Source organism: Schistocerca piceifrons, chromosome 2 (assembly GCF_021461385.2).
Source record: "Schistocerca piceifrons isolate TAMUIC-IGC-003096 chromosome 2, iqSchPice1.1, whole genome shotgun sequence".
Classification (NCBI taxonomy): domain Eukaryota; kingdom Metazoa; phylum Arthropoda; class Insecta; order Orthoptera; family Acrididae; genus Schistocerca; species Schistocerca piceifrons.
The window spans coordinates 28795465-28813596 of NC_060139.1; the positions used below are offsets into that span (position 1 = coordinate 28795465).

The 18132-nt window shown below is 43.4% G+C and overlaps 1 non-coding gene across 1 annotated transcript; it reads left to right on the top strand.

The window, feature by feature from the left end:
- The first annotated feature begins 459 nt into the window (after positions 1-459).
- Positions 460-534, top strand: Trnas-cga. Its single transcript has one exon. It is a non-coding gene; the product is annotated as a tRNA-Ser (tRNA).
- The last annotated feature ends 17598 nt before the right edge of the window (positions 535-18132 follow it).

Here is an 18132-nt window from a genome sequence, read left to right on the forward strand (position 1 = left end):
CACTCTGCAGCGGAGTGTGCGCTGATATGAAACTTCCTGGCAGATTAAAACTGTGTGCCCGACCGAAACTCGAACTCGGGACCTTCGCCTTTCGCGGGCAAGTGCTCTACCAACTGAGCTACCGAAGCACGACTCACGGCCGGTACCCACAGCTTTACTTCTGCCAGTATCTCGTCTCCTACCTTCCAAACTTTACAGAAGTTCTCCTGCGAACCTTGCAGAACTAGCACTCCTGAAAGAAAGGATATAGCGGAGACATGGCTTAGCCACAGCCTGGGAGCTGTGGCTAAGCCATGTCTCCGCTATATCCCCCAGGCTGTGGCTAAGCCATGTCTCCGCTATATCCTTTCTTTCAGGAGTGCTAGTTCTGCAAGGTTCGCAGGAGAACTTCTGTAAAGTTTGGAAGGTAGGAGACGAGATACTGGCAGAAGTAAAGCTGTGGGTAGCGGCCGTGAAGCGTGCTTCGGTAGCTCAGTTGGTAGAGCACTTGCCCGCGAAAGGCAAAGGTCCCGAGTTCGAGTCTCGGTCGGGCATACAGTTTTAATCTGCCAGGAAGTTTCATAGTACGATATTACTGGTATCGAGGACTGGTGTTGGAGTGCCGCAATGGTCACGTAAATAAAGAACCATTACAACCTCCATCTTTTCCTGTTCCAGGCGGGTCGGTTGTCAGTAACCTTCCGTGTGATCTCAAATCGCCCTAATTATTTCTGAGTGGCCTTTCCACATAATACACACGGGTATAGGATATTTTGTGACGTAAATGTCACATATACTAAGTAATGTTGTGTCATTTTCTCCCAGAATTTGGCGGTTATTTTATTGAGGGTACTGGACATCTGGGTTTGGGAGGAAGGCTTTGAATTTTTCGTGCTGGGGATGTGCGCTCCTGTTGCGGCCTCAGGGTCCTGATGTCGGCAGAAGACAGTGAATGACTCTCCTTAAGAGAGACGAAGCTCCCCAGACAAACAGGAGGCAGGGCTCCAACTTCCTTTGAGCTTTCGTAGGCAGAGCCAGTTCCTGACCTAACAGAGGGCAGAGAACGTTCTGCTGCCACTTCTACGTTCGTCATTCTTCTGCACAAACAAAGTTCGAGATACCGTGGTGCTGCCCGGCCAGCACTAGACAAACAGTTGCTTTCGCTCCAAAATGTTGGTCATGCATTGAAATTGAGTCGGCAAGCTACAGCTAGTGGCACGAAGGAACTGACATTTCGAGAAGGAACTGCTACAACCCAGTAGCAACGTTAAGTTATTTAATATGCATTTCACTCGCCAAGAGTGGAAAGTTGTGGCAGCGTTTTTTATGAAGGAAGCGATATTCACGTCTATCACATTCACAATAGCAATGAGCCATCCACTCCATATGGTATTATCGAAAGTAAGCCAGTTTAGGCTGGTGGACTAAGATTGTGAGCTATTGTGCTCTTGGCCACTGTGCTAAGCGTTTCCTCTGCAGACCACCATCTAGTGTTGATAGACGCATGCAAGCTGTTTTTGGGGAAATTTATGTGTCGTAGTTCATATCCTGAGCAGCTCCTTACATGTTTACTTTGTAACAAGACTTGTATTGATTACTTTGGTGACAATTTATGGCTTCTTGTGGCATCATCGACTTCAGCTTTATGAGTTGCCCAGATGAGCATATCTTGTTGCACTTTCTGCATAATGCCTTCCACACTATTTGATATCTCCTCATAGCGTTAGCGTCTTTTTGTAATATGATTATTACCTGTCGTTAAATCAAACAAATATGCTGTCAAAAAATTTGTACACCTGAAAAGACGTTCTCTATTTTGAGCCGAAGACGGCACACGCCACATAGGGGATTGCAGATGTACTGATGATGGCTTCAGTGGTGTCCGCCAACAGTTGCGCACAGCTTCCAGAGCGCCATCTGTGACTACCCCTTAATAGCGTATTCTCACAGCCAGAGGGCCCAGTGTGATGCAAACGTGTGAAGCAAGAAGCTAAACATGCCACAGAGACGCAATCGTCCTACCTACTGATATCTGAGTGAGTCTGAAAGGGGTCAGATTGTGGCCTTCAGAGTGGTGGGATGGGGTTTTCGGACAACTGCCACACAAGTTCGACGTGCTGCGTCAGTTCCGCATCGATGCTGGGATCACACCCGTAGACGAGGTTCCAGACTTCCACGCAGCTCAGACGCCAGCCAGATTCGTCGTACTCTAAGTTCAGCAGTGGTAGATCGTACAGCTAGCACAGCACAGAAAGATGACTTGTAAGCCCAGACGTGTCAACATGAACTGTTGAGAACCGGCTGTTAGTAGAGGAATCATGGGCACGCACACTTGTAGATCGTCTTCCGCTGAAGCCATAGCATCGACGTGCATGGCTTGACTAGTGCTGTCAGATGATCGCTTGGAAGACGAATGGCGCTCCTTCGTGCAAATGATGGTCGTTTGCGATTACGACGCAGACCTGATATCGCTACCTGATGGGTGCTTTCCTCCAAAACAAACTCTGTTTCACCTTTGGTGTTACTGGAGGCGACGCTAACCAGCTCTCGGTACCTGCAGAATGTTGTTAGACCAGTTCTTTTGCAGTTCTTGCAACAGAAAGGTTATGTGTAGTTCCAGCAGGATAATTCACGTCCACATAATGCCCGTGAAACTCAACGGGCTTCGTAACACGCGCAGCAAGTTTCTTAGCCAGCATAATCTCCGAACTAGTCTACAATCGAAGCCGCGCGGAACGTGATGGGACGACAACTGAGTAGTGCGAGTCGTCAACCAAAAGTTCGTACAGAAATACGTGAACAGTTCGAGCAGGCGCGGAACGACTTGTTCCAAAGCAGTATTCGCCATCTATACAATCGACTGGATGCCAGATTCAGCGCCTGCATAGCCATCTGTGGAGGCGACACCACGAACTACTGTCGGTGTTTCAGCATGGGTCAATGCCTGGTACCTCAAAATCGCTTGTGCTATTGATCTCTAAATGTTATCACTTCATGTACTCCACATCTAATGTTGCACCAAAACATCTCTATAACGATGTATTATTTTTTTCCGGCATTTCCGGCATTGTACTGTTTAATCTCGGTGTTGACTTTTATTTCAAGATCCTTTAAATTGTGCTTCAACATTTCCATGGATAGATGACCAATTAATAGTGAACATAAACTGGTACACACCTAAATTTTTCTCACACTGGCGTCGTTATCACTCTGCACCGTGGCCATACCCACTGATAACCAAATTCAAATGGCTCTGAGCAATATGGGACTAAACTTCTGAGGTCATCAGCCCCCTAGAACTTAGAACTACTTAAACCTAACTAACCTAAGGACATCACACACATCCACGCCCGAGGCAGGATTCGAACCTGCGACCGTAGCGGTTGCGCGGTTCCAGACTGTAGCGCCTAGATCCGCTCGGTCACACCGGCCGGCGCCACTGATTACCGTCTCAGTGATCAGTGAAGGTAATGAGCATTCCACTCTCTCGTCTTGTTTGATTATAAACCTGTTTATTGACTAGGGGGAGCTATGACGATTTCCCCTGGGATTATAAATTTGCTGTGTTATTATGACGGTTTGGCTAACAACCTTGCAATATTCCGACGTAATAAACAGCAACATTGCTTACAAACGTCAATCAATGAGAAACTTTTAGGCCCTTCTAGGAACATAAGCTATTAGAATTTTAAAATAAAACACCGTGAAACACAAGTGTGTTCTTGTAGCGTCTGCCTCTGTAGGTGGATAGCCACGTCGTAGCGCCGTTGCCCTTATTTGCGGAGCCTGTGACAAAACTTACCATCCTCTTTGTATCTTTACTTCCTCCGTCAATCCTATCTGCTACGGGTCCCGTGCTGATGGGCGTTACTCAAGGTTTTGTAAGCTACTTCTTTCATGGGGCGGGGGACTTCATCTCCTGAGAATCCTTCCTCTCCTGCTATTAATTTTACGTAATCTTAGCACTTTAAATCGCATCTTACGTGTACCCCCAGGTATTTTATGGATGTGATTGTTTCCAGCGACTTTTTCTGCATCGTAAAATCATAATTTCTACCCATTTACGTGCAATAGTTACATTTCTTTGTGCTGAAGGCCGACAGTCAATCCCTGCACAAAGCGTCGATAGTCTGCTTCCTGCGTTTCCTTGCAGTTCCTACCGTTCCGTCTTCTCTGTTTACAATAGTATCACCAGCCAGCAGCCTCACGGAGATTCCGACGTTATCCACTAGGCCACCAGTCGGCAAACTCATTGGCCAAAAGAGCCAAACATCAAAAGCTCAGGGACGGAATTTGTTTTGGACACCATATTCGTTAACTAATTAAATCTCAACCCATCCACACTCGTCTTGTATATCAGTGCTTTGCTTAATATTTATAAGTACAAGGAACAAATAACTAACACATATATTTTCACTAGGCATAAAAATGTAAGTTATATGCTATATGTTACATTCCCAGATAATAGACGGTAATTGTGGAAATGAAATAGACAAGACAAGCATTTATTTATTTTATGTATCTTCTTTCGTTCATCTTCTCTACAAGTCCAAACGAAATCAATATGACTTTCTCAATACACGACATTACATCTTCATTCACTCCGCAACACCCCCCAAAATTAGCTTAATAAACTTTAAGTAAAGTTTATGTCTTGGTGCAAGTAGAACTAAATTTGATATCATACTTAATAACCATATAATTATAATTTATTTAGCAAACACAGTCGTGGTAGGGCATAGGCTGTCACTTTTTATTTGTGGATGAACGGTTTCGATCTACTACAGAGATCATCAGAGCTCAGTTCTGTGAAGAGGAACGAAACATATTACTTTAGTTACAGTCGAAATGGACATCAATATACAATAATGTAGAAATAAGGCTAGGTATGACACACCGCTTGTGGTAGCAGGAATCCCTGGCGTGGATCAGGCCCGTCCGTGCTGGTGTTGAGAACACAGCTGAATATCTTTGGCTGCCGTTAGGTAAATAGCCGAAGTCCCCCCACCCCTCCACCCCACCCCCCAATTGTCTCTGGCATAACGTCATTTGCAGCAGTCATATAATTTATAGATGAAATTAAAGTGTACGGCACGCTTAAAATTAAGTCATGGCAATGAATGACAAACACTAGTGTGAATAATGGTCTTCTGTCTTCTTGGAACGCCTGTTAAGTCAAATTTCTATATAGTTGTTTTTAATTTTAGGTATATTTCCAAGTTGACGTCTTCTCAATTTATTCTTCGTGATGCTCATACTCTAATAAAATTATCGTTCAGATGAGTATGTAGATCTGAATACGGAAAGAACAGCAAACACTAGTTCTTTCAGCTGATAATATTAATCAGCAATACTATTCCGGATATTGAAAATCAGCACATCTTCCTTCTTCAGATCTTCAAAGGATTTGTGCTGTGAACTACTTCCACACTTGTTTTTCTCCATTGTTCCTATATCTCCACAAAGACGCTCAAAGCGAGCAATTGCATTCCAACGTTTCCAGTGTCATTATTAAAAAGAGAAATATTTAATTTTGTTACAGCAGTTTTAAGCGTTTGTTTTTTACAAAGCCTAACGTCGCGTTGCTGTTTCTGAATTCCTGAAACAATCTGAAAAAGCCATCTCTCATATTTAAAAGTGTTGTTATGAAATAGCAAATTTCTATATCAGAATTATTTTCTTGGTGATGTTTCAACAAGCCTGGGGATGTGAATAAAAATTTCCCTTTAAAAATTTCGAGTAAAAGAAGGTAATTTGATTTGTAATGCAAAAGATTCTTCAAACATCGAAGAAATTTATATTAAAAAAGAAAACAATTTCTGATGTCCCGCAAAATTAAATTTAGTTGTTCACGGACCGGTTACCGACTGCTTAGGCCATCTTCAGATTACAACGTTTGTCACCTGTCGCAGATGGCCTGGAAAGCCGGAAGCCTGTTCGTGACCAAATAGATATAATTTTGCGGAACGTTAGAAAGTGTTTTCCTTTTTTTCTATTATCATGTTCTGCCAAGCATCGACGGAAAATTCAGTTAATGTTATAAGAGAAATTGTTTCCTCTGTAGTTCACGATGAAGGTGATTTCTATGAGACGTAACGTCTGTGGTGAAATTAGTGTTGGACCCACTGATTGTTCGTTACTTCTGGATAGAGAACACCCATCTCAAGGAGAAATGCTTTAATTTTCGTTAACAAGGAAGCGAACCAGTTCAAAATTGTTCTTCTTTGCAACCAACGTACCTTGTTATGCAGCAGATTTGCTTGTTAACTCTCCATTTTAACCATAAATTATGTAAACTGACAATGATTATGAGATCTAGGTATAATGGGGTTGATAAACTTCATCACTAATTTCATAACTTTGTAAATTTCTTCAGGAAATTTGAGCCTACAGAATCATTCTTGATGGATGATCCAATGGTATCTCGTGATTTATTTTTTCTTTCGAAATAGCAACAAACCCGTTTCTTACGCCGCTCATACTTTCCACACCACGTGTTAAAACTGGGACCATTCCGTCGAGTGGAAAATGTAAGTTTTGCAATAAATTGAGTTAAGTATTTACTGTATCCTCTGCGTATGTTTGACCTTTGAGTGACAATAACCCTAAAAGTTCTTCTGATACGGCCGCATGTAGTAAAAAAATCGTACAAAAATCATACCTTGATCTGTATCATTTGTCACAAGACGAGTCACATGCCACCGATAAAGCTGAAACCAAATTAAGATCTTCGACATGCTGGTTGGTTATATTCGAAGACATTTTTTGGTCCATCTTAACTGTTTTCACTGACAATAATAACTCTTTCATTGTTGTTGTTGTGGTCTTCAGTCCTGAGACAGATTTGATGCTCCTCTCCATGCTACTCTATCCTGTGTAAGCTTTTTCATCTGCCATTTCCTACCGCAACCTACATCCTTCTAAAGTAGTGTATTCATCTCTTGGTCTCCCTCTACGATTTTTACCCTCCACGCTGACCTCCAATACTAAACTGGTGATCCCTTGATGCCTCAGAGTATGCCCTACCAACCGATCCCTTCTTATTGTCAAGTTGTGCCACAAATTTCTCCTCTCTCCAGTTCAGTTCAGTACCTCCTCATTTGTTACGTGATCTACCCATCTAATCTTGAGCATTCTTCTGTAGCACCAAATTTCGAATGCTTCTATTCTCTTCTTGTCCAAACTATTTATCGTCCATGTTTCACTTCCACACAGGGCTACACTCCATACAAATACTCCCAGAAATGACTTCCTGGCACTTAAATCTATAAACGATGTTAACAAATTTCTCTTCTTCAGAAACGCTTTCCTTGCCATTGCCAGTATAGATTTTATATCCTCTCTACTACGACCATCATCAGTTATTTTACTCCCTAAATAGCAAAACTCCTTTACTACTTTAAGTGTCTCATTTCCCAATCTAATTCCCTCAGCATCACCCGAGTTAACTCGACTACATTACATTATCCTCGTTTTGCTTTTGTTGATGTTCATCATATATTCTCCTTTCAAGACATTGTCCATTCCGTTCAGCTGCTCTTCGAAGTCCTTTGCTGTCTCTGACAGAAATACAATGTCATCGGTGAACCTCGAAGTTTTTATTTCTGCTCCATGGATTTTAATACTTACTCCGAACTTTTCTTTTGTTTCCTTATTGCTTGCTCAATATACAGATTGAATAACGCAACGGAGGGGCTGTTTCACTCCCTTCCCAACCACTGCTTCCTTTCATGTCCCTCGACTCTTATAACTGCCACTTGGTTTCTGTACAAATTGTAAATAGCCTTTCGCTCCCTGTATTTTACCCCTGCCATCTTCAGAATTTGAAAGAGAGTATTCCAGTCAACATTATCAAAAGCTTTTTGTAAGTCTACAAATGCTAGAAACGTAGGTTTGCCTTTCCTTAATCTATTTTCTAAGATAAGTCGCAGGGTCAATATTCCCTCACGTGTTCCAATATTTCTACGGAATCCAAACTGATCTTCCCCGAGTTGGCTTCTACCAGTTTTTTCATTCATCTGTAAGTAATTCGTGTTAGTATTTTGCAGGCGTGGCTTATTAAAGTGATAGTTCGATAATTTTCACATCTGTCAATAATTGCTTCCTTTGGGATTGGAATTATTATATTCTTCTTGAAGTCTGAGGTTATTTCGCCTGTCTCATACATCTTGCTGACTCTTTCATATATTTAAGAATATCTGTTCTGTTCTTAAAATATCAAAATACCTCTTTAGATTTTACAACACCTGTTTTTACGAGGGGCTTCGAAAAGCAAGTTACTCATTATTATGCCAAACCAAATACCATTCATTTAATACTGCGATACATTTCAAAGCGTCGCAAATGCATGACGCTGTTTTTCAGCATAGCGACTATGTCTCTGTGAACAACGTTCCTCGACGATAGAAATCCGCTCCTTTGTCACGGGGTCAGTCGAGGACCTCTGTGTGAACGTCCAGATGTCAGAAAGTCTGTGACTGCTGTGAACCGGACCCTCGATTGAAAGAACATCGTCGCCTGTGGTCGATGTCAATGGCCTACCTTCCCAACAGTATCAGCTTTCTCTGTGCGGCCTTGGTCAAATTGCAGGCATCATTTTAGTACACGATGCGACATTCCATTTGATTTTAGTGCGTATACACTGTGTGATCAAAAGTATCCGGACAACTCGAAAAACATACGTTTTTCATATTAAGTGCATTGTGCCACCACCTATTGCCAGGTACTCCACACCGGCGACCTCAATAGTCATCACACATCGTGAGAGAGCAGAATGGGGCTCTCCGTGGAACTCACTTCGAAAGTGGTCAAGTGATTGGGTGTCACTTGTGTCATACGTCTGTATGCGAGATTTCCACACTCCTAAATATCCCTAGGTCCACTGTTTCCGATGTGACAGTGAAGTGGAAACGTATAGGGACACGCACAGCAGAAACGCGTACAGACCGATCTCGTCTGTAGACCGACAGAGACCGCCGATAGTTGAAGAGGTCGTAATGTGTAATAGGCAGACGTATATGCAGACCATAGCACAGGAATTCCAAACTGAATCAGGATCCACTTCAAGTACTATGACAGTTAGGTGGGAGGTGAGAATACTTGGATTTCGTGGTCGAGCGGCTGCTCATAAGACACACATCACGCCGGTAAATGCCAAAAGACGCCTCGCTTGGTGTAATGGGCTGCCATCCCCCAATAAACCTTTCACTACTGGATTGGACGATTGGAAGTGAAGAAAAGTTGCGTGCAGTGACGAATCACGGTGCTCAATGTGGCGATCCGATGGCAGGCTGTGGGTATGGCGAATGCCCGGTGAACGACATCTGCAAGCGTGTGTAGTGCCAACAGTAAAATTCGAAGGCGGTGACGTTATGGTGTGATCGTGTTCTTCATGGAGGGGGCTTGCACCCCTTGTTGTTTTGCGTGGCACTATCACAGCAGAGGCCTACATTTATATTTTAAGCAGCTTCTTGCTTCCCACTGTTGAATAGCAATTCGGGAATGGTGATTGCATCTTTCAACATGATGGAGCACCTGTTCATAATGCACGGCCTGTGGCGGAGTGGTTACGCGACAATAACATCCCTGTAATGGACTGGCCTGCACAGAGTCCTGACCTGAATCCTATAGGACAGCTTTGGGATGTTTTGGAACTCCGACTTCGTTCCAGGCCTCACCGACCGACATTGATACCTCTCCTCAGTGCAGCACTCCGTGAAGAATGGGCTGCCATTCCCCAAGAAACCTTTCAACACTGGATTGAACGTATGCCTGCGAGAGTGGAAGCTGTCACCAAGGCTAAGGGTGGGCGAACACTACCTTGAATTCCAGCATTACTGATGGAGGACGCCACGCACTTGTAAGTCATTTAGAGTCAGGTGTCCGGATACTTTTGATCACACAGTGCAGCTCCAGTACTTCACTGTGAATCTGTGTGTATATTTGATGATTTTACCAAAAGAATGGTAGTGTCTCGCAAATTGCAGCGTTGGAGTACATTTCCAGTTGCCACGCCATTTCACTCCCATAACTTTGTCTGCAGGAAACACAGAACATGCACTCTCTCCCACTAGTGCGCCATTCTTGTTGCACAGTGGTCTTATCACGGACGAAATGTGTAACTTACTCTTTTGAAGTCCTTCATACATATTAGCCAGCCGTATGATGGTTTCCTCACTTAGCAATATCTTGACTAGCCACAAAATTTGTGATATTAACATTGTTGGAAGTTTGAATCAAGACTCAATCTTCTGAAGTTCCCCAGCTGCTTTGTTCCTTGCATCACTGACAGAGCAGTTAGTGCTAAGTGATAGATATCGTACAAAAAGAGGGAGTCTAGCGATCCATTCCTCACAAGGCTTAATAAGTGAATGGGAATGTCAGAATAGAGGGATGAGGATTCTCAGTCTCTATTAGGCAAGAGAGCAAGCGATGGAGACTGCAAATTTGCTATGAAACGATATTACAGTACCATGCAGAAACAAGTTAAAGATTTAATTGACAATTAAAGAGCAAACAGTTACAACGATCGACAGAAGGGATTCATTTTTCAGTTCTTCAAGAGACAGGTAAATTTTCAGGCATGTAGAACGTGAAGAAGGAACTGGTAGTATGACTAGTAAAATTTCTGAACTAGTACTCATTATTCTACTGTCAGTTGCAACAGTTTTCGATGGGACTGAACGAAGAGTATGGAGACTTCGTATACTACTACAAAGTACGTTTGTTTAGTCAGTGGGCATGCCTGGAGAGATTTTTTGATATGAAAGTCACTATTGTAGGTACGAAAATCAGAACATCCGGAATGGATTACAGATATCGGATTTTAAGTGGATTTGATTGCACACTTCCCACAATAAGAAACCGCAAGCTGAGAATCAACTTCTTACTGATCTGACAGGGATGCACTGAAAAAAATTCACGTTATAGAAGGGACACATTGTGGCAGGTAAGTCACAAAAGAAAAAAGATCCGAGAGATTTGAGGAATTCATTTTGGCTTTGAAAGAATTACAACGGTAGTATCCTAAACGCTTTGAGGACACTACCAGCCCTACATCTGTTTTAGAAACCGTTTGCCTTCTTAGCTGAAAGCGCCCGTGTGCTTGTGCATATGTAACTGATTGACCTGTCCAACCCCGATAGCTGACTGGTCAGTGTGACAGAATGTCAATCCTAAGGGCTTGGCTTCGATTCCTGGCTGGGTCGGAGATTTTCTTTGCTCAGGTACTGGGTGTTGTGTTGTCCTAATCATCATCATTTCATCCCCATCGACACACAAGTCACCGCAGTGGCGTCATCTCGAAGGACTTGCACCCGGCGAACTGTCTACCGGACGGGAGGCCCTAACCACACGGCATTTACATTTTACTGATTGACCTGCAAGGTAAATCCCCTTATAATGACGGATCCTTTTACGCTAAGATTGTCCAGGGCGTCTACATTGCTTTCCTCGGACAGAGTTCCCGCGTCTCCATAATGAAGTTGCAAAAGTGCTACACTTTTTCGATAGACGTCTGTGTGTGTGTGTGTGTGTGTGTGTGTGTGTGTGTGTGTGTGTGTGTGTGTGAATGACATTTTTTCGATGATGGTACTAAACAATCCACGATTACGTGGCAACTTGAGTGCGAATATCTGTGAAATTGTCTGCGTCTGTCCGTATGCCAATAGTTTGTACCATGTAAAAATTATTGTTTGCACCCCAGAAATAATTAAATAATACTGCGAATTGTATCTATATTATCGCGAAATCTGAAATAGAAAACCTAGTTTTATGCAATGAGACTGCAGTGCCATTTAAATGTGACGCATTCACAGTTTAACCCGTTGTCCCGCCTCCAAGCGCTCAGACGACGTGGCATGAGCGTGGGTGAAATGTGCCAGCCGGGCTGATAGCTATGGCATCTCTGCCAGGTCACGCCTCAGGTACCAAAATGTTGGCCGCACCTGTTGTTAAATGTCTCTCCAGTTGTGATATCCTGTTACGAACCATATACATTCTGAATAAACGCGGAAGTCTCGGTCCATTCTACTTTAAATTCACTGGTTTGTCTTCAGTTTTTCTTTACCTCTTCTTTGTAGCCAAGTCAAGTAGGGCAGCTAAAAAATGTCTGATTTTATAATGAAGAAAGCCACCATAAAAAACTGCAGTTCTCAGTTCTTAAACTGATGGCAAAGATACTTGCAGGATATGAAGCTGACTGGAAAAAATCAAATAGTTTTACCCTACGAGTGGTTACTCCATTGTTACTTATGTACTGTTCAATTTTTACTTTTTCATTGCATTACCACCACATTGTCAAAGATGTCACTTACTGTATGTTTCTACTTCAGTCTAGCCGTGTTACTTCTCTTCCAATGTTGTTTGGAAACATTGTAACTTCTTTGGTGATAACACTCAGTAGATGTCTGAAGATGGCCTTGTAAACCGAAAACCGGTTAACAATAAAAGTAATATTGTAGAACAAAGGCAAACTGGTGCTGTTCATTTATTGTAATTTAACCGTTAACATATTTGTCGTAGTTTTATTTAGTTCCGTTCGCCTTACAATATTTCCAGAAGCGTAATCGACGTTTTCTTTGACGTGAAATTCGGAAATAGCTCTCTTTAGCACATTCACCTTTAGTGCACAGGGAATCATGAGGGGTAAAGCTTGAAAGCGTGAATAGGGAGAACATGGTCCCCACCTTGTTTCTAACACTTGCGCTCTCCACTTACGACGTTTTAATTACGGGTAATCTCGAACACTATACTGACATCTGCGAGTCAGTATCGCTTAGAGACAGACATGGAACAGTGATCGGCGACGTATCGTTCCCAGCTCTCCCCTAAACTTCAGAACGACAGCACTTCGATTTTCTCTGTTATCGTGATATTACGTACCAGTGTTTAGATCCAATATATATATAGCTCTTCTAAAATAACATCCGAGAGACTGAATGTAACATCGCTATGTTAAAAAAGTGTCATCTGAAACATCGATATACGTTTTTAATGTAATAGCTACCAGTTAATAGAAAAACACCATTCACAAGAGCAGCGCAAAAAGCGAACATGACACGAAATAATTAATGGAGTTCTACGTTGGGTCGATACACTGACATGCAGGATAAATTTATTCGACGTCCTGCTTGCTGGGAGCCTCTCCAGTTGTTGTAACACCAATACCCCCGTTATCTGCAACTCTGTACTCTACAAATTACAAATGAATAAGTAACGTACGAAAATTGATACATATACTAAACATTCTCGACGAGTATTATTCAACAAAAGGGAGAAAATACAGGGTGGTTATAATATAACTCTCGCCACTTGAGCCAGGGCAGATGGAAAACTGCTTACCGAATGGATACTCCTCTGTATAGGAATGGTGTTCAGAATGTGAGCGTAAGGATTAGCGTTGTGAGAAGGGTCATGACCTGCCATTAGGCGCCAGTGCTGATACGACAACGTGGGGTTGAAAGAACACCGGCGAGATTTATAGTTGGCGACAGTCAACACAGACCTGGTTGTGGTCAGCAGGGTTTTAGCTGTAAATCTGTTTTATCAAAGCGACAGCAATAGTGTTACTTCTCTACATCTACATATATACTCCGCTAGCCACCAAGCGGTGTGTGGCGGAGGGCACAATTCGCGCCAAAGTCATATTCCCCCCTCAACCCCTTCCCTCTGTTCCACTCTCGGATCGCGAGGGGGAAAAACGACTGCCTGAACGCCTCAGTACGAGCTCTAATTTGCCTTATCTTTGAAGGGTCATCATTACGCGATTTGAAAGTTGGTGGTAATAATATACGCTCTACATCCTCGGCAAAGATCGGACTTCGGAATTTAGTGAGCAGCCCCTTCCATTTAGCGTGCCGTCTATCTGCAAGTGTTCCCCATTTCAAACTTTCTACGAGATTTGTAACGCTCTCGCGATAGCTAAATGTACCAGTCACGAATCTTGCCGCTCTTCTTTGGACCTTCTCAATCTCTCGAATCAGACCCATTTTGACTGGACGAATTAACGTATTGTAAGCTATTTCCTTTGTTGAAGTACTCCTTCGCTTCAGGATTCTACCAATAAACCGTAATCTAGGGATCGCCTTATCCGTTACTTGTGCAATCTGATCATTCCATTTGAGATCATTTCGAACAGTCACACCTAGATACTTGACGGATGTTACCGCTTCCAAAAACTTGGCATTTATTTTGTACTCGTACATTAATGGGGATTTTCGCCTTGTTATATGCAGTAGGCTACACTTACTAATATTGAGAGATAACTGCCAGTCATTACACCATGCATTTATTTTCTGCAAATCCTCACTGATTTTTTCACAACTTTCGTGTGATACTACTTTCCTGTGACTGCAGCACCATCGGCAGTCTAATGCCGCTGTCAGTACCATCAACCAGATCGTTTATGTAAATCGTGAAAAGCAGCGGGCCTGTTACACTGCCCTGGGGCACAATTGAAGTTACGCTTGTTTCTGTTGAAATCACCCCGTTCAGGACGACATACTGCTCCCTGTCTCTTAGAAGACTATCTATCTCTTCGCTAGTATCGACGCTTTAAAGGAATATGGAGAGGTGTTCTTTCCACGCCGGGGTTTAACAACAAAGGCCAATTGCGTCACAAATTACAGAAGAAGTTATTGTTGCCATGGCCGAGAAAGCTGGACGCAATGTGTAATCTACAAGCAGTGGACGAGTTGTGTCAGAACAGCTAAAGATTTCATGGTTTACCGTTCGAAAAATGCCGCGAAAAATTGGTAAATGCTATCCAAACAAACTACAAACTTCTCATTAATCTCCAACTTTTGCCATGCGACGCAAGCTCTTATGTTTCTTGCAAGGATTGACGTTACCGATATGTAGCCTTAGAACATTTTGCGGAATGATGAAGTACACTTGACCCTCACTGGAGAAGAGAACATCCGCAGTTGTCGCATTTGGGGACCGTCACCGCCAACGAACGACCCTGAAATTCCCCTGCATAGTGAACGCACCTCTTTGTGGTTTGGCTTTACGGCACAGTTCATGGTTGGTCCATTTTTCTTTGCGGAAATGAGACGACAGGGAGCAAGGACATGCAGCGTCAACGGCACACGGTTACTGTGATCTGCTTCGACATGTGATCCCTGCTCTACTGGAGACCGGTGCTTTGAATCCAAATCCTAAGACTGTTTTGATGCGCGATGGAGCTCCGCCTCACATTTCTCGCTAGGTTTCTCGGTTATTCCGTAACAACTCGGAGAAAACCAACTCAGCGGCCGACAGTTCGAAACTGCGTGGCCACCAAGATCACTAGATTTGAAGCCGTGTGTTTTCTGTCTTCGTGGTCACCAACGTCACTAGATTTGAAGCCGCGTGATTTCAGTCCGAGACGTTACCTGAAGGACAGAGTTTATCAAGTGGACACTAAGACACAGTGCATGCTGAAGATGAACATAGCGAGGGAGGTAGTCAACATACCGCCTGAGATGTTTCGGGCAGCAGTAGTGCCATTTGTAGTGCGGTTCCAGGCTGTCGTGGATGTAGATGATCTTTACACTAACCAAGCTTTGTAATCTTCGACCTAAACAAGGTACGCAATTAGCAAATGTAACGCTCTCATGTGGAAATTTGAAACTGGTTGAAACTGGTTTCTTTCAATGGATCGTTCGTTATTTTTCTTCTGCATGTCTTTACAAACGTAACGTATAGGATTTCATAGAGCAATAGATAAGATCCAAAGAAGAATAACATGTTTCGTTGCAGATTAGTTTAGTAAGCGCGAAAGCGTTACAGATATGCTCAGCCAACTCCATTGGCAGCCGCTGCAAAAGAGGCGGTCTGAATAACAGTATGCTCTACTATTAAAAGTTCCAAGAGCGTGCGCTCCTGGTGGAGGCAATCAATACATCACTTTCTCCTATGTATATCTCACAAAAAAACTATGAAGATAAAATCAGAGAGATTTGAAACCACACAAATGCTTACCAGCAGTAATTCTTCCCCCGAACCATTGTTTTATTGTCCCAGTTGTCTCACATAATTACTCGTTTTTCATGAGGGTTCTCTCAAGTAGAGAAAGTTCAAATAGAAGCGCCCTGTACATCTCGTTTCCTGCTGAACAAAGGTCTGCCTTGAAACATCGCCGAGGTTCTCTACCGTTACTACTAATCGTGATGGCTAATACTCCACTACAATCTGCCGTAGTGGTTCATGGAAATCAGTTCCACAATGGCTGACGATTATAAATTTCGCCACCGTGGATATGTGGTGAAATCGCTGTGAGGGTCGTGTAGAATTGTGAATTTCTAACATTTCTTGGAACAGTTTTCTTTTTAATGTTAGGCCTATTCAATCCATCATTTAATCTAAGTACCGCCCTCCCTTGCCATTTAGATATCTCCTATGATTTTAAGGTTTCTTCAGTCATCCACTCACACGGGGCTGGCATTATCAGGTGTTTCAAACCACCAGCTGTGGTTCCACGATCATAAAGAGACGGCTGACGCTCTGTTAATATCTCTAATTAAATTACTCGTAGTGAGATTTACGTATTGTTCAATTTAAATGGCATTAATTCAAGCCGCAACTAATAATGTAGAGTCCAAAACACATACGTTTCATGGATGTGTATTTGTCATTGGTCAGTTACTGTACAAGATTGCGTGTCCACGGCTTCATGTGTGTGTTTGAGTTGATCTTTCAGGTTAATAGACCACTAACAGAAAATTCGAATAATCTTGGTTAGTTAATTTTCTGTACAAAAACAGTAACATGAGAGCTGTGCCTTGAACGGGTGACGTATCTGCTGCGTCAGTGAGTCAGTTTTGCCACTTTCACCCCAGGTAAACGTAATACATACAAATCTAAAACTAAACTCCTCCCGAACAGGCCATGAAGGCCCAACTGTATCGGCCGGCCACCTTGTCATCCTCAGCCCATAGGCGTAACTGGATGCGGATATGGAGGGGCATGTGGTCAGCACACCGCTCGCCTGGCCGCATGTCAATTTCCGAGACCGGAGCCGCTACTTCTCAGTCGAGTAGCTCCTCAGTTGACCTCACAAGGGCTGAGTGCACCCCACTTGCCAACAGCTCTCTGCAGACCGGATGGTCACCCACCCAAGTGCTAGCCCAGCCAGACAGCGCTTAACTTCGGTGATCTGACGGGAATCGGTGTTACCACTGAGGCAAGGCCATTGGCACACATAAGTCTACACTGCAGAAAGCACATCACATTATGTGGCGGAGGGTATTTTATGTACCAGTGTTCCTTGCCCGTTTTCTTGTTCCAGCCACTAATGGTTCGTAGGAAAAACAACTGCTAGTAAGCATTTGTGAGGGTTCAAATCTCTCTGATTTTATCTTCATGGTTTTTTTTTGTGAGATATACATAGGAGAAAGTGATGCATTGATTGTCTTCTGCAGGAGCGCACGCTCTTAGAACTTTTAATAGTAGAGCATACTGTGATTCGGAACGCCTCTTTTTCAGCGTCTGCCAATGGAGTTGGCTGATCATATCTGTAACGCTTTCGCGCTTACTAAACGAATCTGTAACGAAATGTGTTGTTCTTCTTTGGATTTTCCCTGTGCAGGACAGCCTGATTGTAAGGCGGTGGGTGGGAATAAACCGTTAGGACAGTTGTAGGTAAAAGAACTTTTATTGGCAGTAAATGTATTGAAATGGCTCACATAGTCAGGCCTAGAGAGGTAAGGGTGAGCCAGAGCGTAGTCAGGGGAGAGACGTAATTCGCATAGCTAAGGAAAAGCGGCGTGTCAGCTACTGAAAAAAAACAACAAAGTCTGTGGTGTCGCAGCACTGGAAAGGGCAGGAGATGTTGACTGGTACAGGGCACACGATCGAGAGAGTGCGGCCTGGTGGTGGGCGGAGGGGTACATCCAACACGCCCACGCGGCTTCCTCCGCCCTGATTGGTCAGAAGCCAAGGAACCCACTGGGCGGCATGGAAATTTCCAGAGTGTGTCCCGGTCAGCGTCACATAGACGGCTTTACTTCATCAGCACACGAGGGAGACGCGTGATCGAGATTGCCTACCCCGGTGCTGACTTGCTGTTGCCAGACCGTGGGGCGAGAAAATTACAGGCAGCCGACGCTGCCGGCTATGGCTTGACTGTAACAAGCGAATAAAGTAACTTTTGAAACCACATAAAAATAAAGT